At 41.3% G+C, this 27,479-nt stretch overlaps 1 protein-coding gene and 1 long non-coding RNA gene across 3 annotated transcripts in view; one reads left to right on the top strand and one right to left on the bottom strand.

The window, feature by feature from the left end:
* The window catches only part of LOC132395972 (double C2-like domain-containing protein beta), a 278,070-nt gene that overhangs the window by 58,931 nt on the left and 191,660 nt on the right, over window positions 1-27,479 (top strand). The window lies entirely within an intron of this gene.
* Window positions 23,391-27,479, bottom strand: part of LOC132395974 (uncharacterized) — a 40,266-nt gene continuing 36,177 nt past the window's right edge. The window contains exon 3 of the long non-coding RNA XR_009512798.1: window positions 23,391-25,917. This is a non-coding gene — a long non-coding RNA (uncharacterized LOC132395974). The remainder of the gene's footprint in view (window positions 25,918-27,479) is intronic.

Raw genomic sequence — 27,479 nt, 5'->3', positions numbered from 1 at the left:
GATTAGCCTGCTAACTGGCTTTCTGACAGTGTGTTCTGTCTGGGAAGGAGGGAGGGACTGTGTTCTGTCTGGGAAGTGGGGACGAAGTGCATTTCGGTGTTCTGTCTGGTAAGTGGGGAGGAAGTGCATTTTGGTGTTTCCTGTCTGGGAAGTGGGGAAGGAGGAAGTGCATTCTGGTGTTTCCTGTCTGGGAAGGGGAGAGGAAGTGCATTTTAGCGTTCTCTCTGGGGAAAGGGGGCAGGAAGTGCATTTCGGTGAGCCCTGTCTGGGAAAGGGGGAGGAAGTGCATTTCAGTGTGTGCTGTCTGGCAAAGGGGGTAGGAAGTGCATTTTGGTGTGTCCTGCCTGGGAAAGGGGGAGGAAGTGCATTTCTTTGCATCCTGTCTGGGGAAGTGGGGAAGGAGGAAGTGCAGTTTGGTGTTTCCTGTCTGGGAAGTGGGGAGGGAGGAAGTGCATTTCAGTGTGTCCTGCCTGGGAAGGGGGGGGGGGAGGGAGTGCAGATGCTGATCTATGGAGGAAGGTACTCTCTCAACACTTACAAATATCCCATCTAGCACTTGAATAGCCTATGCATAGTTGGCTACTGACCAAGCAATTGTAAATATGATTGTAAGTAGAATTAGTATAGATCAGAGGTTCCCAAACTGGGGTCCATAGACTCCTTGGTTAATGGTAAATGTCTGTGGCATGAAAAAAAGTTGGAAACCCCAGTATAGATATTTGATGGGTCAGCATGGACATAGTGGGCTGAAGGGCCTGTTTTTTGTATTATATGACTCTAAGGCATGTCTTCTCTGGTATCATGGCCAGGATTTGAATTCTGCAGTGGTAGTGAAGCTTCACTATCCAAAATTGCCTTGGGTGTAACAAAATAATGAAAGATTTTCCCATGAGTTGGCAATGTGCTAACACTTGGTGAATTGTTCCTTTTATGCTGTGAATTATTTTCCGTCTGAAATTTTAAATTACTGTAAAATGCTGCCAATTCAAATGCGAGTAAAAAAAATTTTTTCAGATTTTTTTAGTTGCATCAATAACTGTATCTCAGCTACCAAGAAAAATAATAAATACTAGTATTTGCCTTGAGTATTTAAACTAATATATTAGCAGATGTGAAGCAAAATAAGCTGATATTTCACTATTATTACTTCCTCTGTCATTTGATTGAGTTTCATGGGATTATTTGTCTGTTTATCTTGTTAATATCACTATATGATCTAATTTTAAAACTTTTATCTTAGTTCAATGTTTTGGAAAAATATATTTCGCTTTTAAACCATAAATATGCTATAGTGCATCAAATGTCAAATTAATTTGTCTATCAATGAATAATAATTGAAAAATGCCTAGAATATTTCCATTTAATACCAGATCTTCAGGGAGAAAGTTGCCCTTAAATTTACTTCCAGTTAATTTGAGTAACATATCATGAGTAATTTATCAATAAACAAAAAATATCTTTGTGATAACTTGTTATTACAACAGAGTCTGAACATAATTCAAACTCCTGGGGTATTTGATTTTGCTTCAAGACTTCAGTCCTATTCATCCATCACTCTTGTCCTCATTGACTGCATTTGGATCCCACTCTAGCAATGCTTCCTGTTTAATTTGTGAAGACCCTCCAATTTAAAATGCAAGCTTTTGTGTTCAAATCCCTTCATTAGTTTGTTGCTTCTGTCCATTACTTTACAACAGATGGTCAAAACTCCCCAACACATCACTGGCACCAGCCTACCTGTCATCGAGGACATGTGTATTGAAAGGTGCCAGAAAAGGGCCAGTAACACAATGGCGGATCTCACGCAATCTGCTCATAGTCCCACTCCCATCGGGCATGAGGCTACACTGCATCTATGGCAGGACTGCCAGAATCAACAAGTTACTTTCCCCAAGCAGCAAACCTGAATAACATGTACACCCTCTAACCCATCCCTCCACATGCCCAGCCACCAGACAGGACACACTCTCTCCTTCCCAGACAGAGCCCTGAAATGCACCAAAGTAATGATGGAGGCATAGGAAGTGAAGCAGTTGTAGGTAACAGTCAGCATAGATGAGAATGGAACCTAACAAGTATGGTAGAGGCAGCTGGAGGGTGTTGGCAAGGCATCCGAGAAGCAGGATGGGGTTCGATGAATTGTAGGCTATATAAAGGTTGAGATCAATGAGATGGAATGGGTGACCTCTCTATTGTCCACATAGGATGTCTTCACTGATATTAGTAAAATGTTTTGATACTAGAGAAGAAACTTTGATAGCAGAGATTTAAACAAGGTGTTCTCAAAGGGTGGGCATGAATTTAAAGGTTAACTTTCATTTAAGAATTTGAAGAAAAGCTGGTTGGAAGTGGGGTGCCTGAAGTTTTTGAAGGGAAAAGACAATAGAAAATTTGGAGAGATGAGGGGCATTATTTAGAGAGATAGCACGGAACAGGTCCTTCCAGCCCAACAAGCTGCACCACCCAGCAACCCACCTATTTAACCCTAGCTTAATCAGACAACACTTTATAATGGCCAATTAACCTACTAACCAGTACATATAACATGTATAACCATATAACAATCACAGCACCGAAACAGGCCATCTCGGCCCTCCTAGTCCGTGCCGAACTCTTAATCTCACCTAGTCCCACCTACCCGCACTCAGCCCATAACCCTCCACTCCTTTCCTGTCCGTATACCTATCCAATTTTACCTTCAATGACACAACTGAACTGGCCTCTACTACATCTACAGGAAGCTCATTCCACACAGCTATCACTCTCTGAGTAAAGAAATACCCCCTCGTGTTTCCCTTAAACTTTTGCCCCCTAACTCTCAAATCATGTCCTCTCGTTTGAACACCTTTGGACTGTGGGAGGAAACTGGAACACCTAGAGGAAACCCATGTGGCTCATGGGGAGAATGTACAAACTCCTTACAGACGGCACCAAAATTGAACTCTGGAATGCCCCGAGCTGTAAAAGCATCACACTAACCGTAATGCAACAGTGGCCTGAAATAAATTGAAGAAAAGGAAGAATTACCAATACTGGGTATAGTGGAGGGGTCAGGAAGAGAGGATAGATGATGGGCAATTCCAATGGAATGTGGTCAAGGGAGCTGGAAGATGGACTTGTGGGCAAGGCGAGTTCAGAAAGGGCATGAGTGACAAAACGAGAGAAACTAGAAGTGGTTCTGCATTCGGGTCAAAGCCATGGAGATGCTTAGATGATTCATCATGTGGGCTGGGAGATGGAGAGGAAGATATTGTCTTATGGCTCTGATCCTAGTGAAAACGAAGTTCATAAACTGTGCATAAATTGTATTAGCTTAGTGTGGAAGTGACATCAGGGGCTGGGGTGGTGGGGTTTAGAAGGCGGGTTGCAGTAGAATTGGGTGTACATTGATGTTAGGCATTGCAATATTTCTCTACAATCATGTCACCCATGACAGTAAAGCATACAAAACCTTGATGGCTGGTAAGTAAAGTCACTGTGATACATAGTTTTCAAACAATTTATTTCGGACTATAAAACTAATAAGGTGCCAAGAAAGTGCTTCACCACTGATGCTCCAGCTAATTCGCTGGCTGGTTACAAGTATTTGGCAGACTCGTGTATGTAGACATCTGTCAAGTCTATTAGTTTAAATCTCCATAAGAGACCTGCAGTAAAATGGATATCCAGTACCAGAAATTATGTTTGAGAAAACAATTAAAATATTGTTCCTTTGTATTTATGTGGGATAATGTGCAATGAAGAAATAATACTATTAAAGAGATGTGGAATTTCAGGCTTACTCAAATCCAGCTTAGGATGACCCTATTTAACTGAGAAGCATAACATGTTCTTCTGTTAAATTGGAGTCAGTATCTAAAAGCAGCTGTTCTATTAAATGTGTGATGAAATTACCAGTGAACAAATGGGAAATGTACCATACAGGAAATGAAATATGGTGCTGCATAAATTAACTTCTGAATTATTTCTTGCAATGAAAATATGAAACAAAATCTACTAATTTACAGATATAGTCTAAATTTGCATTAGGAAGGTAATTTGGGCCATTATCAATTAGACATGAGAATTTCAACTGAAATGGAATATCATTTTTATAATGTATATCATTTTAAACATGGCCTTTATTATATTTTGTTAATCATTTCCTTCAGTGTAAATCAAATAAATTTTGCATTAACATAAGCTTGAATTAAAATATGCTAGATGTACAAATATTATCCTTTATGGGTGTTGACAACTTCTGCACTTTAAAGGATGAGGTATTCCAGGAGTCTGCATCAAGGCCCATCTATTTTGTGCAAAGGAATTGCCTTTTTTACGCACAAACAGGTGCAAAAACCCTGCTGCAGTGAGAACTTGTGTGCAGATATTTTTTTCTGTCTAGAATAGGGAAGTTGGAGATTCTGGATTTTTTGGGAATGGAAAATGGTTGAGAGCGATCTTAGGGGTTGGACAATCAGGCCAGGCTCTGATTGGGTGAGTTTATGACTTTAAGGCTCTCGTTAGGGGATTAGGACACAGATGTAATCAATGCTGGTGGGGCCCCAACAATGTTTACTGTGATGTTTGGTGGCATGTAGTTGATCAAGAATTGTTTGGAATTCTTGAGGACCTATTCCATGAATGTTCATGGAAGGGACTCAGTAGGCATTGGTTGTCTCTCGAGATATGGAAAGGCATACCTCACCTTGGAATGATCTATGGCTTTGCATGCACACATTAATATTGTGCAAGTGACATCAAAATGTGCACTAAATGCCCTTTTGATCTAATTGTGCCCCTCCAGCAGCCTCCGTGTGAGTGTGTAGTTTGAGGAACAGGTCTCATGTTATTTTTCACATCGACTGATAGGATGTATCAGAAGAACTGGTGCTCTTTCACCTCAGACGGTTGAGAAAGTTTGGCATGGGCCCCTAATTCCTTAGAGCTTTCTACAGGGACACAATTGAGAGCTTCCTGACTGGCTGCATCACTGCCTGCTATGGGAACTGTACCTCCCTTAATCGCAGGACTTTGCAGAGAGTGGTGTGGACAGCCCAGCACATCTGTAGTTGTGAACTTCCCATGATTCAGAACATTTACAAGGAGAGGTGTGTAAAAAGTGCCCGGAGGATCATTGGAGACCTGAGCCGTCCCAATCACAATCTATTGTACCTGCTACCATCGGGAAATAGCATCACAGCATAAAAGCCGGGACCAATAATCTCAGGACAGCTTCTTCCACCAGGCCATCAGACTGATGAACTCATATGAATTTGAGTGTACTCTATATTACATTGACTGTTCTACTTGTGATAAATTACAATGATTGCACGTTTAGATGAAGAGGTAACGTAAAGATTTTTACTCATGTAAGGATGTAAGAAATAGCCAGTTGAATTCAATTGCCCGTTTGCCTTCCACATTCTATTCTAAGTTGAAAGATTTCATTTTTACTTGACGTGTAATCTGCAGTTGAGAACTGTGTGGACACATTTTTCTCTTCTACCTCCTGAATTCAACCAATGCAGGAAAATCAGGCAAGTGTAACTGAATACCTGTCCATTAGCTAAAAGAAGGTTTCTGACTGGATTCCATTAACTGCATTCTTCACTTTCTGATGTCTGAGCAATTTGGGTCACTCAATAAATCAGGTACAAAGCAAGAACAGGTGTCCTTTCACCTTAAGCAAATTACTTGAGCATTGAACTGTTTTGAGATTCAGTCTTGTGACTAGGGTTGCAGTAGGGCGTTCATCTCTTTGAGTTGAGAGTTTAAGGCAATTTTGCACCTCTCTTGGTGGAAATACCATATTTGTGAAGTGTCTGTGCCATACGGAATATATTGTGTTACTCTGAGGCAAGAATTTAATTTAAAGTTCAGTTTGGGTAATGTCCAGATTTAGGAAAATCAGAGCCAGCGAGCAGGACTGAAAATAATTGAGATTGAAAATGGGTGCATTTGTCTATGATAAAATGTCTGGAAATGCTCTGCAGGTTTGGAACACATCTGTGCAGAGAATATTTTAGTTGATGACTTTTTACTCAGATGCTGACTAATAAGAGTCAAGAGCTACTCACAAGTAAGGGACATTGTAAAGAAGTTAGCAGCAAAAGTTTATTTCTTTTTTCTTTAAATAAATTCTCTTGCCTTGGGGGGGGGGGGGCAGGAAATGGCTTTAATGTCAATGTGATCTATAAAGAGCTAAAACGGTGAAAGCAAAGACATTTATCTGCCCTTAGCAATGTCATTACTTATACCCATATTGGAATATTGTCTCTCTTCACAGAGCATGCAGTCTTGTATAAAATGAAAGTGAACTGTTTACTTCAGCCAAACTTTTGTTGTTGGTGGTCAGAAAGAACATGAATGAAAATTTTTTCCACCCCTCCCCCTCAATTTAGATAGATGCATTTGTGCCATTGGTGAAATATTATGTGCTGTTTGTTTGCTTAATTATTTATTGGAATCGAGCTGCCCTTTGAGCCAGGCCGCCCAGCGATCCCCTGATTTAATCCAGCCATAATCATGGGACAATTTACAATGACCAACTAACATGCTGACCAGTAATCTTTGAACTGGGAGGAAACCAGAGCACCTGGAGGAAACCCATGCGGTCATAGGGAGAATGTACACAGGTAGTGATGGGAATTAAAAACTGATCACTCGTACTGTAAAGCATTGTGCTAACCACTATAGTCACAGGAGTAAAGAGATAAACTAATGAAAACGTGGCCAAGTAGTCTCGGCTTATGCGTAGGTTTGGTGTCTGGTGCAAACTTAACAGATGTGATGTAATTGTCCATAAAACAACCCAAGTAATATGTTAATGTATTTAATGTCCTTCAGTTTTCTCTTATCGTCCCTCTACCCCTTGACCAGGTGACGGCTGCACTGAGCATTGTCCGTATAAACGTGTAGCAGCCGCTGGGGGTTCTCCAGAGCTTTTGGCTGCTTAAGTAACCAGTTTGAAATTTGGAAAATGAGTAGCAGAAAACTTTAGACTTATTGCAGATCCTGTGATCATCCCTGAGCCCATTATGATGAATAATTTGCAGTTATTAGCAGCAAAAGTGAACATCAGAAGTTAGGTAAACAATTGAAGAAGAAAGGGCGAGAGACTGGTGCAGTTTGATAGGAAGAAGTTTGTGGATCATAATAGTACAAAATGGCCACCTTTGTAAAATCAATATATCGTTCTATATTTAAAAATATTTACTGCACATACAATAAGTTTTTTAATACTGGGAATGACTAAAGGAATTGTCAAATGTCTTTACATATATAATTTTCTGAAAGGAACAGATGAGACTGTTACTTAGTCCCAATCAGTGGGGAAATTTTGTTCCTTTCTGGGTCTAGGGAGGTGTAATGTGAACAGCAATCTCAACTCTCAGTACAAACTCGGGAATGAACTTGGGGCATTTCTGCTCTGTCTCTATTTTTCACTTGGGGAAACTTCATTAGATTCAGTTCGGTAAATTTCCAATCTTTCTCATGTTTGAATTTTAAAAAAAGATGGATTGAACGTTTTAAGTTGTATATGCAGTAGTAAGTATATTTAAGTTTGATGTGACTGCATGACTGTAACAGTAAACATATTAGAACACAATTTATAATTTTTTGACATTAGATTAGAATGGAATCACAGAGATAGCAGTCAATTACTGATATGGTCATATCAAAGTGAAAATAGACCAACATCAAATAGATTTGGCCTATTGAAACTCAGTGGAACTTTTAATAAACCTGGTGTTCTAATTAAAATTGCTAAACTGCACTAGAATAGTCATTAAGCTTGAAAGTCCCTTGGCATTTATTCCTATAAAGGAAATAATTTCATCTCATAAACTTGTTTGCAAAATATTCTTTTCATTATTCTGGGAAGATTATCTTAAGATAAAAAACATAAATACTCCATAAAATGTTTGCCTTAATATTTTTCCATATAAAGCTTTTAATAATTCAATACATTTTACATTTAGAAATAATTTAAGTTGATTGGTCCCAGAAGAAGATTTGTTTTGTTGGGGGGTGGGGGGGAATTATTGTATATAAGCTAGAGATCCTGGGGGAATGCCTTCAGTTTCCCTGAAGAAAATAATTGTGCTGACTAGAGTTGCAGTTCATTCCCCCCACCCCCACCCCAGAACTGTTTGTATCCTGAAGAGTTCTCAAGCCAGAATGTGGGCACGAACCCGGCTCCCCATAGCAGCCAACAAATCCATCCTGCTGGTCTCCCAAATGGGTTGTATATAGATTGATATCTGGGGACAAGCTGTACTCCAGCCATTCTGAAGTCTGAAAGGCTTGTGGAGTCTATCCACGGAGCCCAGTTCCACAGGGATTGTTCAGTACAATGCTGAGGCCTTGTACCCTTGACCCTCTGTTAGGTTGGTCGCTGATCATTTACCGGGAATTGGAGGCTCTGAATGTTTCTGCTTACAATACAGTAAGTTCCCGACTCCAGCCACCCTCTGGATGAGGAAATTTAATCTCATAACCCTCCAGTTCTTTTACCGGTTACTTTAAATCCATGTCCCTTGGTTTTTGACCCTTTCGCTGATGAAAGTAGGTCTTTCTAATTTATTCTGTCTCAATTCCTCACAAATGTGTCAATTAAGCCTCCCCAAGCCTCTCTTCCAAAGAAAATATCCTACCATCAGATTTCTGAATGGTTCATGAATCTCGTAATTTGCCTGTTGCACTGTTTATTTTTGTGGTTTATAGTAAATTTTATGCTTTGTACTCTACTGCTGCTGCAAAACAAGTTTCACAGGATGCTTCAGTGATGATAAACTTGATTCTGACTTGGCACTATTTTCCAGTACTGGCAATGTCTGTTTTAAAAAAAAATCTCTGCAACATCGCCAGCATAATCACATCATCCCCAACAATGCAGTGATCATAATTCCACACCATACTCATGTTGTGATATAACTGGTGGAACAGTTCTTGTGTGACTTCACAAATAAAGAATAGCATCCCACAGAATGTCAGGCAAAAGATTTAAAAAGCTGGGTGTCAGAGGCCACAATCTTACTATTTCCTGTAACATGATTTACTGAGGGTAGAAGTAGGAGGACGGAACAAATGAATGTGGTTGAAGAGCTGGCGCAGCAGGGGGGACCTTTAGCTACCTGGATCATTGGAATAGTTTTTGGGACAGGTGAGATCCTGCGTTAAAGATGGGTTGTAAGTGTGGTGAATTATGTGCCTGTCGGGACACGCCCCTGCTGACTGCTCCTGTGGCTCCTCCCACAGGCCCCTGTATAAAGGAGACCTGCGGCCTGAAGATCGGCCTCAGTCTCCAGGACCTTGTATGATAGACACTCACTCCTGATTCCTTCTTCCAGTCAATAAAAGCCGATATCTCGCCTACGTCTCAGTGTGAGTTATTGATGGTGCATCAATAAGTAAACTGGGAGGGTCCCTTCCAATAGGGGACCTTATCACAGGAAATCAAAAGAGTCAGGTACCGGAAGCACTTGCGAAACAACGACCATAATTCTGTAAATTTCAAGTTTGTTTAAAAATTTCAGAGGCTTCAAGATGGCACCAGCAAAACAAAGCAAGCAGCTGTGACGTCCGGCAGACAGTTCTCAAAACTACTACATTTGCTACTACTTTCAAACGTGACTGTACGACTAAGCTGTATGTGATTTAAAACCTGTGCTTTACATTTTGATGTATTTTTTTGGGCTGATGGAGTAACCTGGAACTTTGCCCTCTCTGAGGGAGTTTGAGGTGGGAGCAGAGCGTGTGGCCTGAAAGCCTGGTGACGGGGCACGAGCCCATCGCTCCTCTCTGAGGTGTTGAGCGAGGTTAGGAGCAGAGCACGGGCGGATGATAGGCACAGTCCACTTGCATTTGACCAGTCTTCCTCCCCCTCTCAGTAGCTGCTATCGGAGGAAAGCACAGGGGATCCATGTTGCCTGGATTGATCGATGAGGCTGTGGACTAGTGTTGGGGAAACTTTGAGGTTCATGTTGCACGTGTTGCTGGATTCTGGTTCTTTCCACTCTATTTGAGCTGTTTGATTGGAGTGATTGATGCACACTGGGGCACTTTTGCAGGGAATATGGAGGATATAGGAGCAAATTTAAAGAGGGGAAGAAAGATCCTGTGTAATACCATTAGAGGTAAAGGTAAGGAGAATCTGAAGTTGTTCTATAAGTTTGAGAAAACAAGTGGGTTACCACAGGGAACAATAGTATAATTAAAGGATGAGGGCAAGATGCTGAATGACATCTCATCTATGTTTGCCAAGGATAATGAGTTCGGAAAAGGATATGTTGATACTTTGGAGCTTATCATTGAAGTGTTGATGTCTTTGAACAGCTTGAGGTGGATAAATCTCTGGAACTGGATGAGATCTATCCCAGAATTTTATGGGTGGAGAAAAGGGAAAAGATTGCCAGGACTCTTGCAGAGAATTTTGCAATTTTGTTAGCCACAGGTGATGTACCAGAAGACTGGAGCATAGCTAATGTTTTCCCTTTATTTAAGAAGGGCAGCAGATATAAGCCAGTTAACTACACTCTGATGAGCATTGCATCTGTAGTATGGAAATTACTGGAGAAAATTCTAAGGTTCAGGATTTACGTACACATGGAAAGTCAGGGACTGTTTTGAGATGGTCAGCATAACCTTGTGCAGGGAAATCCTGTCTCACTAACCTGACTGAGTTTTAATTTTGAAGAGATAACAAAAGCGGTTAAAGAACACAGGGTGGTAGGTGTTGTTAACAGGACTTGGGCATTTGACAAAGTCTTGCAAGGTAAATTAGTCCAGAAGATTAAGACACATGGGATCTAAGGCAACTTAGTGAATTGGAATTGGATTCAAAATCCTTGTGACAAGAGGCACAGGGTAGTGATGGAAAGATGTTTAGTCTAATTGGAAACCTGTAAACAGGGTGTACCACAGGGACTGTTGCTGGCACCTTTGTTGTGAGGTATACTAATGACTTGGAAGTAAATGTAGGAGAAATAATAGTGAAGGTTGTAGTCAACACAAAATTTGGTGCTCTTGTGAATAGCAAGGACGACAGCAGGATATAGATCATATTGGAAGAGTAATGGCAGATAGAATTTAGTGTCAGGTGATGCATTTTGAGAGGGTAAAAAAAGAGCAGGCCTTGGAATGAATACTACAGAGTCACCACAGAATGTTGTTGAACAGAGACCTAGGTGTCTAAGCCCAAAGTTCCCTCAAAATGGCAACACAGATGGACAAGGTGATGAAGGTGGTCAAGGCATAAAACGGGAAGAAGTCACAAGGTGCTAGAATTCAGAGCAAAAAAGCGAACAGCCAGAACAACTCGGGGCTTCAAGTAGCACCTGCGAGGGGACGTGAACAATTGAAGATTCAAGTCGAGATCCTTCATATGCGACTGGTAGGATGTTACCAGAGGAATTCTGTGGGTTTCCATACTCAGCACTGATCTAGTTTAAATGGAGTTTAAGCAGTAGTTTTATTTGTCACAAGTACCTGAAAACATAAAGTGAAATGTGTCAAAACCAATCAATGTTTTGTGCTCTGCAGCTTGTAAGTCAAAATCAAAATTCAGGAGTGTCACCACGCTGCCAGTGCCAGCATAATGTGCCCACAACTCACTAACCCTAACCATATGTCTTTCTTTTTGGAATGTGGGAGGAAACCGGAGCACCAGGAGGAAAAACATGCCGTTATGTGGGAAAACATACAAACTCCTTGCGGATAGTGGCAGGAAGGAAACCCAGATCTTGCAGCTGTTCTTAAAGTGTTCTGCTTGCTGCCAGGCTGCCCACTTCTTGCCAAATGCATTAATGATCTCGGCTCTAAATTCGGAGGGCACAATAAAGAAGTTTGCTCGAGTTTGTGGCTGACATTGACAATAAGAAGTTCAGAGTTGCTCTTTGCCATACAATATGAGCTGGGACAATATGCTGCAATTTTACAAAATATTGATAAGGCTGCAGTTGGGGCATTGTATACATTTCTGATCCCCGCAGATGTGATTGTGTTGGGAGAGAATGCAAGCACTTTCACCAGTATGTTGCCTAGATTGGATGACGTTATTTATGGGCAGCGATTGGACGAGTATGACCTGTTTTCCCTGGAGTAAAGGCTGAGGGGCAACCTGATAGAAGTAGACAATACTGAGAGGTGTCAAACAGGTAGATAGTCAAAATGCTTTTCCTATGGTAGGGGTATCAAAAACAAGAGCGAACATGTTTAAGATGAGAGGAAACAATTTCAAAGAGGTCCTGAAGGGAACATTTTAATACAAAGGTTGGTTGATACCTTGAACTTGCTACTAGAGGAGTTGGTGGAATCAGATTTGAGTCTTTTAGACAGGCACTTAAATGGGAAAGGCTTCAAAGAATACAATCCTAATACACATGGGATTAGTGCACTTGGCCACAAAGGTCATCTTGGATGGTTGACTTATAGGTGGCTTCTGAGCTGCATGACACATCTTTTTAATCACACTGTTAATGTGCTACCCCTAAAGATCTGTGCACATGGGCTCCAAGATCCATTTGCTTCTCTGCCTCACTTAGTGTACTTCCAATTATCATGTATTTACTTAATTTCTTACACCTTTCTAAATGATTCACGCAGTTCTTTGCACTAAATTCCATTTTACCTAACTGACCAGACCATTCATATTTTCTTGCAGCCGAAAAATATTTCTCATCATCGTCGTCAGCCACAAATCATGCAGATTTCTAATTTGATTCCCCCTAAATTTAAGACCATAAGACATGGGAGCAGAATTAGGCCATTGACCCATCGAAGTTCTACCATCATTCCATCATGGCTAATTTATTATCCCTCTCAACCCCATTCTCCTGTCTTTGTCCCATCACATTTGATACCCTGACTGCCAAAACCTATCAACCTATACTCAGTGACTTGACCTTCTCAGCTGTCTGTGGCAATGTTCTTCAGATTTGTCATCCTCTGGCTGAAATTCTTTCTGATCGCTGCTCTAAATGGGCATCCCTTTATTTGGAAGCTCTGCTGTCTGGCCTAGACACTCACTATAGGAAGCACAATCTCCAGATCCACTCTGTCTAGGTATTTCAATATTCGATTGGTTTCAATGAGATCCCCCCTCCCACCCCCTACTAATTTTTACTGTATTATACTCCTGCTCTTTTCCTTTAATGCTATTTTTTTTTACTTGTCAGACATAGTTGCCTCATCTTCCTTTTAGAATTGTAGTGTTCTCGCTCGGGTGTAACGGAACGACGAGCTAAACACCGAGTTAAACCTTTGTCAATAACGACAGGATCACAGTAAGATTAACCGTTTACTGTTCACTCTTCCACATTGACGTATGGTGAAAACTGTTGACAAAACAATACAAGATTTGTACAGCATTTGTTTCCTCCTTGATATTACATTTACATCATAAATACTTGCAAGGTAAAACTACAACAACTACATTACATTAAAGTGCAGCATACAGTCAGAATCTACCTACGCCATTGACTGCTTTAAATACACTTCAACGCAAACTATCCACAACTCTTCAACTAACGAAAACATAAACATTATCGACCGTCGTTACTTTTAACAGGATCGGCGTTAACATTTTAATTCAACATATCAATTATCTCATAACTCAGCGTTGCTTTCACAATGTTCCTGGTGCGTAGAGGGAAAACTTGCTGCTGCTGTGCTCGCACATGTATCTTCCCTCCCACCTTCCTGTTTCTCCAAACCGGTATTTTCCCACAGGACGTGGCGAAACCGGATGTGAAGTCATCGCATGCCGCGATCTCTCACAGACAACCCCAAACAATCCTAACTTTAACTAGAATGCTAACAAATGAATTACTAAGTGAAAATATTATGAACTAAATAACTGCCATAAAGGCAGCACAAGAATATTACTTCATCTTTGGGATGTGTCCATTCTGCACCTTTGGAATCTCTTACAGAAACTCTACTCTACTCTGGCACATCTTTTTCTTGTAAGCCTATGCTAGTTGTCAATGATCCTTGACTTTCTAAGTGCAGTTTAATTACCTCCTGGGATGGATTTCAATAATTCGCACACCTTCATGCTTGAATAACTGTTTTCTGATCACTTGTTATATATTTAACCATCCTACCTCTTACCTGTTCAAAATATAGTATGAAGTTAACAGTCCTTCAATTCACTGTTGACCTGCAGAAGTCGGGGAGGACTGAAAAGTTGTCATCTCCACAACTTTTTCTTTACTTTTGAATAGCCTAATTCTAAGTTTTATCTGGTCATGATTTATCCATTTTTAAAAATGACTATTGCTCATTCTTTAAGGATTTTTATTCCATACCCAATCTCATATTTCTTCACCCTAATTATAGTATTGATGTATTGACATCATACATTCTCCTCCGTGAAATATGTCACCAAAATATTTAAGAACTTGTGCACATCTTAGTCCTCCATGCACAGGTTGCCTTTTTTTGAAATAGGGGTGGAGTGTGTATGTTAGAGTTAGTGGGGTGTGACTTCAACACACTCTTTTGCAGATAACACAATTAAATCTGGTAACTTTGTGCTCACTGCCAAGGTTTGCTAGCAAAGTACGGAAAATATTAGGAATGGTTTAATTGGAGTCTATTGTATATTGGCCACAAGCTGTTAATAATATGTGAATTGGCAGTATCATGTGGTGAGGAAGAGAAGTTCAATAATTTTACAATTGTCACGTATTGCTGGATGATTCACACCACCTCATTCCACAGAAATGCCATCTCACCCTTCCCCATGTTTCTTGTAAACTATTAAATTTACAATAGAAAAGTTTTAACTTTTAAAATCGTAAATACATGGGTAATGATGCACTTCTAGTCACTGATTGCAGATCCATCTCTCTAACTCAAAGTGAGTAAGTTAAACATTGTAGGTGATATTAAGCATATGACATATATCAATTTTAACATTGTAAAAGAAGCTTTCTGTTCCTGTACTACAGAATCTCTTCTATTTCTATTCTTGTCCTGTTTCTTTCAGCATTTTTTCTTGGTTTGACTGAATTCACCCACTATAATTTGCCCTCTATTATTCCCGTTTGTTTCGTGATGCTTAAGCACAATAGTTGGGGGATACATTGATAGTCCTGTCATTCGTGAAGGACGAACAGAGTTGATGTTTCCTGTCATTGGTCCTTATCAGAACTGGAAAAATATGGGCTGAAACTCTTATCACCTGAATGGTACCAGACCATAGAAATTTCTGCTGATCATTTTGCCCTGATAGGAGAACTTTATGTATAGGCACTCTTTAGGTTGGTTCCTTAAGTTTGTCATAACTGGGGGAGATAGTAGGGATAAGCTCCCACTATCACTTAAATGACATGCATCTCAAATTGCCTCTGACAACTAAGTGCAGCTCCTGGCCTTCATGTGTGGCGTAGCTACTAGGCCTAGCAGAAACATCTCTCCTAACAGGTGAAGGGGGAAAGGTGGACTTCTGTTATCTTAAAACCAGTCACCTTAGGCAGATTTGGCTTGTCCGCTGTGGTTGGCAGCTCATCTGGGAGAAGGGAAATTCTGATCTCATACGTCTGCTGCTTTGCGTCTATACCCACTCCCTGAGGGGGTCTTTGTGAGTAAGCCCAGAGGGAAAAGTGCAGAGTTGGAGTCCCTAAAGCAGTGCTCTGAGTTCAGTGTTGACTGGCGACTCCTGTGACACTGCTGGTGCTGAACTGTGCAAGTTCCTGCCATTCCTTTTGGATTCATCAGCATTGTCTTGTCTTGTGCATACTGCAGCACTGGGCTATAAACGTGCAGGAGCAGTGTGTGGTTAAGTGCCTAGCTCAAGGTCACACATGCTGCCTTGGCTGAGGCTCGAACTAACGACCTTCAGATCGCTAGCCCAAAGTCTCAACCACTGGCCACGCACCAGTGTGGAGAGGGGGAGCCTGCTGCATGGGCAATAGCTTGTTCTCCTCTCCTACTAGGATGCATTCATGTTTGACCCCGACCGACAATAGGCCTCACTCCTTGGGTTACAGGGATTCAGAGAACTGTCTCTAACTCAACAACTCAGTAAAATGGAAATGCATTTTTTTTCAGGTTGAAGAAGTTGAACTTGTAGATTAATTAGGCATTGATTAGTACAGGACGTAGCAGTTTTAGATTTTAGTTTGAGTTAATTAGTATAGATCTGTACCACAGTTTGGAAATGTGTGGGAGTACTGGAATTGCAGGACCACAGAAAGCTGGTGTAGAGAATCTCAGCCTGTATGTGTTTAAACTCCAAGGATGGGCAAGTGTGGGGGGGAACAGAGATGATCTTTTTCAGGGTGGTATGGTGCCACAAATGCTGAGGCCATCGAAGAGTGGATGATGAATGCTCTGATCATGACTGATCTGTCTACAGGAGTATAAATAACAGGAAAGTAATAGAGGGTAATAAAGAGAGGAAATGCTAGAACAGTGCAACTCTGGGCTCACTTTCAAGGACTCTACAACTCGTTCTCAGTATTTATTATTATTTCTTGTTTGTTTTTTGTATTTGCATAGTTTGTTATCTTCTGCGCATTGATTGCCAGACCTTGTGTGTAGCTTTTCATTGATTCTGTTTGTTCTGTGAATGCCTGCAAGTAATCGAATCTCAAAGTAGTCTATGACGTATCTGCACTTCAATGATAAATTGACTTTGAACTTTACAGAATGCGGCATTTCGGGAAGTCTTGGACCTGATTTAATATCACCGGCATGTGCCGTGGAATTTGTTCTCTTTAAGAGATGATGATGGTAGTACTCAGCAGATCAGGTAGCTTATCGAGACAGAGAAACTGCATTAATATTACATGTGGGTGATACAAACGGAGAAGACTGGGCATGTGAAATTATTGAATTCACTGAGTCCCAAGGGCTATGATGTGCTCAAAGAAAGTTCATTCCGTTTACTGTGGGCTTCACTGCAGCGGTCCAGAAGGATAAAGGCAGAGAGGGGTCAGAGTGGTAGTAATATAGGGAATTGAAGTGATAGGCAATTGAAAGTGAACTGAATGGAAGTGGCTTGCAAAGTTGTCTGTTGGTTTCTCCAGTTTCAAATGAACCCCATCATGAATACAAGATTGAGATTATTAGGTCCATGGAAGGGAAGAAATAAAAGGCTCAGCTATATATCCCCTATTGCATGTTGTTGGGCTAGGACTGATAGCTAGCACTAGCTGGCAATGTACTGACATTAATATGGTCATGCCTCCTGGTAACTCACGGAATCAGATTGTCAATACTTATTTCGAAGCATTTTTGAGCACAAGTTTCACTGAGCCGAGGTTCTGCCTGCCTGCCCTTGGGTCTCTGTTTCTTTCATTATAGAATCAAAAGACCTCACCAATTTGGGCATTCAACCAGTGTGCAAAAGATGACAAACTGCCAATACAAAAAGAAGAAATAATAAATATTATGAACATGAGACAAAGAGTCCTTGAAAGTGAGTCCATGGGTTATGGGAATATTTCAATGACGGGGCAAGTGAAGTTATCCCCTTTGGTTCAAGAGCCTGATGGTTGAGGAGTAATCATTGTTCCTGAACCTGCTGATGTGAGTGCCATCTTCCCATTGGCAGCAGTGAGAAGAGAGCATGTCCTGGGGCATTGGGGGTTCCTAGTAATGTAAGTCACTTTCTTGTGATAACGCTTTGTGTAGATGTGCTCAATGTTGGGGAGGGATGCACGACTTTTTGCAGGATTATCCATTCAAGGACATTGGTGCAGCCAGTCAATATACTCTCCACTACACACCTTTAGAAGTTTGTCTAAGTGCCCAGAACAGGTCCTCCAAAATAGGCATCAAGGAATTTAAAGTTGCTGATTCTCTCCACCTCTGAACTTCTGAAGACTAGCTCAGGAACCTCTGGTTTCCTCCTTCTGGAGTGAATAATTGCTGACAATGAGTAAGAGGTTGTTGTTATGACACCATTCAGCCAGATTTTCAAGCTCCCTCCTATATGCTGATTTCTCACCACCTTTGATTCAGCCTATGATAGTGGTGGTGTCAGCAAACTTGAATATGGCAATGGAGCTGTGCTCAGCCACACAGTCAAATGGAAAGTGAGTAGGACAGGGGGCTAAGCACACAGCCTTGTGCAGCACCTGTGCAGATGGAGAGCCTGGAGGAGATGTTGCTAATCCAAACTGACTTGCATCTGTAAATGAGGAAATTGAGGATCCAATTGCACAGGGAGCTATTAAAGCCAAGATCTTGAAGTTTATTGATTTGTTTTGAGGGAATGATAGTATGGAGTGCCAAGCTGTAGTCAATGAAGGGTATTCTGATATATGCATCTGTGCTGACCAGCTATACCCAGGTTGAGTGAAAAGGCATCTGCTGTGGACCTATGGCTCCAGGAGGCAAACTGTAGGAGATTAACATGCTTCTCAGGCAGGAATTGATGTGTTTCATCAACAAACTCTCAAAGCACTTCACCGCTGGATGTAAGTGCTACTGAACAATAGTTATTGAAACAGGTTGCCACGTTCTTCTTGGGCATTGCTATAATTGAAGCCTGCTTGAAGTAGGTGGATATCTCAGACTGGCAAAGCGAGAAGTTAAAGATCTCAGTGAAGACTTTACTTCCTGAGAAAGCTGAAGAAATTTGGCCTGTCCCCTAAAACCCTCACTAATTTTTATAGGTGCACCGTAGAAAGCATTCTTCTAGGGTGCATCACAACCTGGTATGGAAGTTGTCCTGTCCAAGATCGGAAGAAGCTGCAGAAGTTCGTGAATATAGCCCAGCACATCACACAAACCAATCTTCCATCCTTGGACTCACTTTACACCGCACGCTGGCGGAGCAGTGCTGCCAGGATAGTCAAGGACACAGCCCACCCAGCCAACACACTTTTAGTCCCTCTTCCCTCCTGGAGAAGGTTCAGGAGCTTGAAGATTCATACGGCCAGATTTGGGAACAGCTTCTTTCCAACTGTGATAAGACTGCTGAACGGATCCTGACCCGGTTCTGGGCCGTACCTTCCAAATATCCGGTCCTGACTTGCACTACCTTACTTTCCCTTTTCTATTTTCTAATTATGATTTATAATTTAATTTTTTATTGTATTTACTTCGATTTGTACTCCAGGGAGCGCGAAGCGCAGAATCAAATATCGCTGTGATGATTGTACGCTCTAGAATCAATTGTTTGGTGACAATAAAGTAAAGCCTCTAGCCAGTTGATCAGCACAGATCTTTAGTACTTGGCTAAGTACCCTGTCTGGGCCAGAAGATTTTCTTGGGATCAGCCTCAGAGACTGAAATCACAGGATCGTCAGGTTTTGTGGGAGCTTGTGATGGTTCTCCCATGTTTTAATGGGCAAAGTGAGATAGAGGTCATTGAGCTCATCAGGAAGTGAAGTCCTGTTGTCACCTTGTGTCACTTGATGTAACTTTCTAAGAAGTGATGGTATTTACGCCCTGTCACAGTTGTCAAGCTTCCTTCGTTGATTCAAGTTCAGTCGGGAATTCCTATTTCGCCCTTGAGATGGCTTTCCAGAGATCATACATAGACCTCTTGGAAGCCTTTTGGTCACCAGACTTGAATACCTCTGATGTGGCCCTCAGCAGATTGTAGATCTTGTGGTTCATTCAGGTCTTCTGGTTAGGAAAGACTGAATGATTTTGTGGGGACACACTCGTGTACAATTGTTTTATTGAAGTCCATGACAGCCATGGTTTATTCCCATTTCCATTTCATTTTCTTCTATTTGTAAATTCCTCAGCTCATGTTTGACAAGTGAATCATAGAGAAGGGATTTCACTTTTAATGACGGTTTAGTAAAAATGTTGCAGCCAGACAGGATTCTTCTTTCTGGGAGTACGTGAGTATCTGCATGCATTGTCCTCAGTATTTTGTATTTATTGTAACAACTGAAAAATTATGTCAGCACAGAGGCAATATGATCAAATTCACCCTGCAGTTTGAAAAGGACGAGCACAAATCGGGTGTAACGGTATCACAATTGAATAAATTTGAGGAATGCTCTAGAACTGGAGTTTAAAAGAATGAGAAGGGATCTCATTGGCACTGGGCAAATATTGGTAGGCCTAAAAAGAGTGGACATGGAGAGGATGTTTCCTATTGTAGTGGAGTCTAGGACCAGAGGGCATAGATCCAGAATACAGGGACGTCCATTTAGAACAGATGTGGAGGAATTTCTTTTGCCGGAGGATGATGAATCTGTGGAATTAATTGCCACAGATGACTGGAGGCTGGATCATAGGGTATATTTAAAATAGAGATCAACAGATTTTTGATTAGTAAAGGTGTCTAAAGCTGTGGAGAGAAGACGAGAATGGTGTTGAGAGGAATAATAGGCAAATCAGCCTTGATCAAATGGCAGAGTAATCTTGATGGTTCAAATGAGCTAATTCTTCTCTTGGGTCTTATGGTCTGTAATCTAAATTTAACTATAGAGGTATGAATGAGGAGCTGGCCAGAGTTATTTGGAAGGGAGTCCTAACAGGGAAGAGGATGGGCCAGCAATGGCTAGAGTTTCTGGGGATGATTTGCAAGATGTAGCAGAGTTTCTGCCAAAGGAGGAAGCAACAGCAATCCAGCTACTCCGAACTGCAAGCAGCTCACTGATGGAGCAGCCCCTGCAGTACCTGATATCCTTGGAGTAGAATTGTCTTTGGATCAGAAAGAACTAATTTTACAAAGAAAATTGACCCCCAAGAGGCCGTTGCATTCACACGTGCTGCCAGCTTACTGGAAGTGGTATCCAGCCAGTCGGGCAGCACCCAGCGAGGGGAATTAACAGGGAAGTCCAAACAAAAGAGAAGGCATACAATATGAGTGGGAAGTCAGAGGACTGGAAAGCTTTTAAAAAGCAACAGAGCACAACTGAAAAGGCTATAAGGGAAGAGAAGATGAAATATAAACTGGCCAATAATATAAACAGATTGAAGACTTTTTTTTAGACACTTAAAGGATAAAAGAAGCAAGAGCTGACATTGCACCACTGAAAAATACCATTAAGCAAGTAGTAAAGGGGAACCAAGGAAATGGTGGAGGAACTGAATAGGCACTTTCTGTCAGTCTTTCACAGCAGAGGACACCAGTAATATTCAGAAATTCAAGCAAGTCAAGAAGCTGAAGTAAGTGTCATGGTCATTAAGGAGAAAGTACTGAGGAAGTTGAAAGGCTTGGAGGTGTATAAATCACCTGGATTAGGTCAATTGCACCCAAGAGTTCAGAAAGAGGTAGCTGAAGGGATGATGGAGGTATCTTTCAAAAATCAAAGGAGTCGGAGGCTCTGAGTAGAGGGGTCAATGACAAATTTATTACTCCAGTTTAAGGAAGGAAATACATGATAAAATAGGTTGAAGGGGACTTAAGGGGAGTTCTCAAAACTGTTAGAATTATTTTAACAGGTAAGATAGACAAAGCTGAGTCAAGGACATTACTTGAATTTTTGGAAGGTCTTTGACTAGGTGCCATGAAAGGAATAGAGAGGCTCCTAAACAAGATAAGAATTTGTGGTATTAAAGGTAAGGTACTAGTTTGAATGGAAGATTAGCTGATTAGTAGAGAGTGGAGATAAAGGGGTGCTTTTCAGAATAACTGCTAGTGACCAGTGGAGGGGTCATTGTGGGACCACAACTTTCACTTTATAAATTAATGATCTGGATGATGGAGCTGATGGCAGTGTGACTAATTTTGCAAATGATACCAAGATGGTTGGAGGGACAGGTAGTTTTGCAGTGGGAGGGAGTCTGAAGAAGGACTTGGACAAGTTGGTCAAAGAAGTGGCAGATGGAATACAGTCTAGAAGTGCGTGGTTATGCACTTTGGTAGGAAGAATAAAGGTGTACACTATTCTCTGTATGGGAAAGAATCAGTCATTCAAGGCACAAGGGACTTGGGAGTCCTAGTTCAAAATTCCATCAAGGTTAACTTACCGGTTGAGTTGGTAGAAAGGCAAATGTAACTTTAACATTCTTTTTGAGAGGACTAGGATATAAAAGTACAGCTGTCCTCCTGAGGGTTGATAAGGTGGTGATTACACTGCTTTTGGAATATTGTGAACAGTTTTGAGCCCTGTATCTGGAGGGGGTCCAGAGAAGATTCACAACAATGGCCGCAGGAATGGAAGGCTTAATGGATGATGAACTGTCAGGGCCTGCATTTGATGGAGTTCAGAAGAACGAAGGAAGATCTTAATTAAACCTACAGAATACTGAAAGGCCTTGATAAAGCGGACATGAAGAGGGTATTTGCATGATTCGGAGAGCCTTGAATCATAGATTAAAACATTGAAATAAAGGGATGTCCCTTTAGAACTGAGATGAGGAGGAATTACTTCAGCCCGGGGGCGGGGGGGGGGGGGAATGCCATTAAAAGCTGTGAGGCCAAATCATTGGTGTGTTTGAGGAAGATATTGATAGGTTCTTATTGATTAAGGGAGAAGGCAAGAGAATGGGGTTAAGGAGAAAAAAATTAACCTTTTTTTATCAATCTCATTGACAGAGAAATGGACTTGAATGGTCTAATTTTGCTTCTGTATATTATATATTTTTGTCTTATTTGATGTACTTGACTATTTCAATTTCTAATGCACGCTTCAGCTTCTAAAATTTCTCCAAATAAAATTATAATTGAATTTGAGTTCTAATCATAAATATATTAATCTATGTTATTAAGCAATAAATGGATTGCATGATGTATGCTGGGGAAACTAGCAGATAATATTTTATCGGAAGCAGCCATACGTACTGCTCCATAGTATTTTAAAATGACATAATTTCCAATCTTTATTCTCCCCTTGGGCAACACACAGGAAGGTTTGAATTAAATGCATGATTTAAATGTGGCCCAATGTTCAGCTTTGTGTTTTGCTTATTTATTTTTCATGATCTGGGCATTGCTGGCAAGACCCAGAGCTTATTGCCCGTCCTGTAATTCCTCGTCAAACGAGTGGCTTGCAAGACTGGTTCAGAGGGCACTTAATTGTCTTTTATGCTAGGAGGGTCTGGTCCCATACAAGGAAGGTAGATTTTCTTCCTTGTAAGGAATTTGGGAATCAGATCTGGAAGTCATTCCTGATACCAAGCTGCTGTAAAGAAAAAACATTTCAGATTGATGACCAGCCGTAGATAGCACTGTAGCGTAACAGTTCACATAAAGTTACCACAATGCCAGTAACCCAGGTTCAGTTCTGCCACTGTCTGTAAGGAGTTTGCACATTCTCTCTGTGACTGCATGGGTTCCTACCAGGTGCTCTGGTTTCCTCCCACATTCCAAGGTTACCAAGTTAATAGTTAATTTGGGTTACTAAGTTAATTAAGTTAACCAGTTACACATGGGTGTAATTGGGTGGTGAGTGCTCGTTGGGCGAGAAGGTCCTATTTAATGCACATCTCTAAATAAATACCTCTTATAAAAGAGATTTCGGTTAGTAAATGGTGGTAAATCAGTTTATTACTATCGTATCAGAATCATACTTAATATCATCAGCATATGTCTCGTAATTTGTTATGTGGCAGTAATACATTGCAATACATAAAAGCTGTAAATGGCAGTAGTAAGTGTTTTGCCATATTAAAAAGTTAAATTAAATTGGTGCAAAAAGAGGGGGGGAAAAGTACTGAGGTAGTATTCATCGGTTCAATGTCCATTCACAAATCTGATGGCAGAGGGGAAGAAGCTATTCCTGAATCATTGAGGGTATGCCTTCAGGCTTCTGTACCTCCGCCCAGATGGTAGCAATGAGAAGAAGGCATGTCTTGGGATATGGGGGTCCTTGATGATGGAAGCTGCCTTTTTTTTTTGAGGCATCGCTCCTTGAAGGTGTCCTGGATGCTGGGGAGGTGAGTGCCTGTGATGGAGCTGACTGAGCTCACAGTCACTGAGGCTCCTCCATTCGAGACAGTCAGTTAGGATGCTCTCCATGGTCCATCTGTGGAAACTTGCGAGTGTCTTTGGTGACAGAACAAATCTCCTCAAACTGCTAATGAACAATAGCCGCCATTGTGCCACCTTTGTAACTGCACAGACATGTTGGGCCCAGGATAGATCCTCAGAGATGTTAACACCCAGGAACTTAACTCCTCATACTTTCCACTTTGGATCTCTCAGCGAGGGCTGGTGTGAGCTCCCTTGCCTTGCCCTTAATGAAGTCCACAATCAAGTATTAGGTCTTACTGATGTTGAGTGCCAGTTTATTGCTGCGACACCATTCAACCAACTGATCTATCTCACTCCTGTACGCCTTCTCGTCACCATCTGAAATCCTGCAGCAATAGTTGTGTTGCAGCAAGTTTATAGATGGCATTTGAGCTGTGCTTAGCCGTTCAGTCACGGATGTAGAGAGGGCACACACATCCTTGAGATGAACTGGAGATGTTGTTTCTGATCTGCACAAACTCTGATCTTCTGAGGATTAGAGGATCTAGTTGCAGAGAAAGGTACAGAGATCCAGGTTTGAAATTTCTGATCAGAATCGTAGAAGTGATTGTGTTAAATGCTGAGCTGTAGCCAGTAAACGGCAGTCTGACACAAGTATTATTGTCCAAGTGATCCATGGCCACATGAAGAGTCAATTAGATTGTCTTCACTATGACAACAGACAAATTGCAGTCGTCCAGGTCCTTGCTGGAGTTGATTCAAGCCATAACCAACCTCTCAAAGCACTTCACCACCGTAGATGTGAGTAGTACTGGACAACAGCCATTAAGGCAGCTCACGCTGCTCTTCTTGGGTGCTGGTATGATTGTTGCCCTTTTGATGCAGATGGAACTTCTGACTACAGCAATGAGAGATTGAAAATGTCTTCGAGCACGCCTGCCAGCAGGTTGGCATAGGATCCTAGAGTTCTATCAGGTACACCAAAGGGGCACGTTATCTTGTGAGAGTTCACCCTTTTGAAAGACATTCTGATGTCTCCATTGTCTATACCTTCCTGGTCCTCTCTGCTGGTGCTGTGGTCTTCAGTCTCCGCTTATAGTCGAGGAGTAGGAATACAGCTAGGTGAACAAATTTCCCAAACTGTGGGTGTGGGATGGTATGGTAAGCACTCTTGATAGTTGTATGACAGTGGTCCAGTGTGTTATCTTCTCTGGTTGCACATGTGATATGTTGGTGATAATTATTTAGAGACTTTTTCAAGCTAGCCTGGTTAAAGTCCTTCAGAATGACAGGGAAGGCATCAGGGTGTGCTACTTCATGACAATTGATTAAGTTTCTCAGTTCGCCCAGAGCCTAGTTTAATCTAATGTACCCCACTATCAAGATAATGGCTGAAAAGTCTGACAGCATACAAAGTGGGTGACACTTGACTGCTATTTGTTCCAAGTCAGATGAGCAGGATTGGGACAGAACTGCCACATTTTTGCAGCCCAAGGAGTTGATCATAAAGCATTCTGCACCCACTCTGCCTTTGAAAGACTCAGCAGTCCTATTTTGGCAGTGAATCGTGAAACCAGCAAGCTGTATTTTTGTGTCTGGAATGATGGAGAATAACTAAGTTTCTGTGAAACAAAAAAAAACAACATAACAGTCTCTGATGTCCCTCTGGTACAGCAATCTTGCTCTGAAGTCTTCAATTTTTATTTCCCAGAGACCATTTGTCAGCAGAATAGACAGTAGTGGAAGTCAGAATCCTCTCTTCATTAAACAAAGTTTCAATCCAGCATGGCATCTGTTCTTTCACTGTCTTAAAGGGGAAAAACATTTGCAATAGGAGACCGCCATCTAAGGTTTGTTGACTTTGAGCAGTGAAAGATTTTCTTTAAAAAAGCCTTGAAACGATATTGCTTATTGGATTGTCCATGGCTGTAGTTGTGGATTTCAGCTGTAGGAGTCTAAAACAGGAATATTTAAAGATTTCCATTGGAGTTGTTCACATGAGTCACTGCCTTAATGGTGCCACCAGAAATATTTATCAGGTTCAGTGAAAAATATTGTTTTGCATGCCATCCATGTAGATCGTTTCATCACGTCTGTGCATTGAGGAAGTGCAAGGGAAAAACAACAGCAGAATGCGGAAAGAAGTGTTAATATTGCTGATACTATACAGCTAATCACATGAGAAAATTGCATTGCAGTCAGGATGAACATCGAGTTATTTCTGTCAACACAAATGTTAATCAACTTATTAAATAAACTAAAAGTTCAGAAAGTTCGCAAAAGGATTATTTTTGAAAATTCTATGACTGCAAAGTAAATTGATAGTGGAATTTGATATACAACCTATTTGGCACGTGATGTCTACTGTTTGCATCATGTGAGGTCTAGATTACATGTGCCTCAAAATGCACGGATGGGAATGATCTTTTTGCTGATGAAGAGAGCTGATACTGTAATAGCCTGTACAGCTTTAACCAGGAAAGCTATTTTCTTTAAAATGTACTAGACTGAAACTCTTTAAAGGAAGTTCATTTAACAAATGGTAGATCAAGGATTCCTTGTTTACTTGCAGAGTTGGGACTGGTGTTTTTCTACATATACAGGATAAGCTTTGTTTCTGTATACTTTAAGGTGTTGCAAGTTTACTTAAATGCAACTTCCAATGCAGATTTTGTTTGCTTTCTGTAAACCTTAACTATATGCATGTGGTAAAATGATCATAACAGTTCGTAAGTTTTCCCTTACTGAAAGGCATGACAAATACATTGAGATTGCTTTTGCAGCCTGTTTTACCTCAAGTAGAATTCAGTGCAAACAGCTCAATATGTGAGCAAGTCCATAATGAGAAAATGGTGCAGCCACAGTCAGGGCTCAGTGGGGAAGTACCTGTGGGGTTCTTCAGCTACTGGACAGGGAGGGTCATAAATGAGAGAAAATCTGCAGATGCTGAAAATCCAAGCAACACACACAAAGTGCTGGAGGGGAGGGACTCAGCAAGTCAGGCAGTATCTATGAAAAAGAGTAATCAGCCAATAACTCAGGCCAAGACCCTTCTTCAGGACTGGAGAGAAAAGACGAGAAGTGAGAGCAAGAAGGTGGTGGGGAGGGGAGGAAGAAGTACAAGACAATAAGTGGCAAGTGAAACTGGGAGAATGGGAGGGATGAAGTAAAGCGCTGAGAAGTCGATTGAAAGAGGTAAAGGGTGGGAGAAGGAGGAATCTGAAAGGAGAGGATAGAAGGCTATGGAAGAAAGGAAGTGGGAGGAGCACCAGAGAGGTGATGGGCAGGTAAGGAGATGAAGTGAGAGAGGGAATGGTGAATGTTGGGGGAGGAGGGATTACCAGAAGTTCGAAATCTATGTCCATGCCATCAGGTTAGAGGCTATCCAGAAGGAATATAAGGTGTTCCTCCAACCTGAGCGTGGCCTCATTCATGCCATGGGAGGCGGCCATGGACTGACTTGTCAGAACAGGAATTGGAAATAGAATTAAAACGTGTGGCCACTGGGAAATCCTGCTTTTACTGGCGGATGGAGTATAGGTTCTCAGCGAAGGGAGGGGTCATGTTTGGTGAGGAAGCTTGTCAGTTATTGTAGTCGTGGACTACCTCAGGAGGCCACATGAGTGACAACAGTCCTGGTTTTAAGGAATGCAAT

The sequence above is a fragment of the Hypanus sabinus genome, chromosome 6 (genome assembly GCF_030144855.1).
Source record: "Hypanus sabinus isolate sHypSab1 chromosome 6, sHypSab1.hap1, whole genome shotgun sequence".
Lineage (NCBI taxonomy): Eukaryota > Metazoa > Chordata > Chondrichthyes > Myliobatiformes > Dasyatidae > Hypanus > Hypanus sabinus.
Note: the sequence above shows the minus strand (reverse complement) of the source record. Positions and strands in the feature narration are given on the sequence as shown.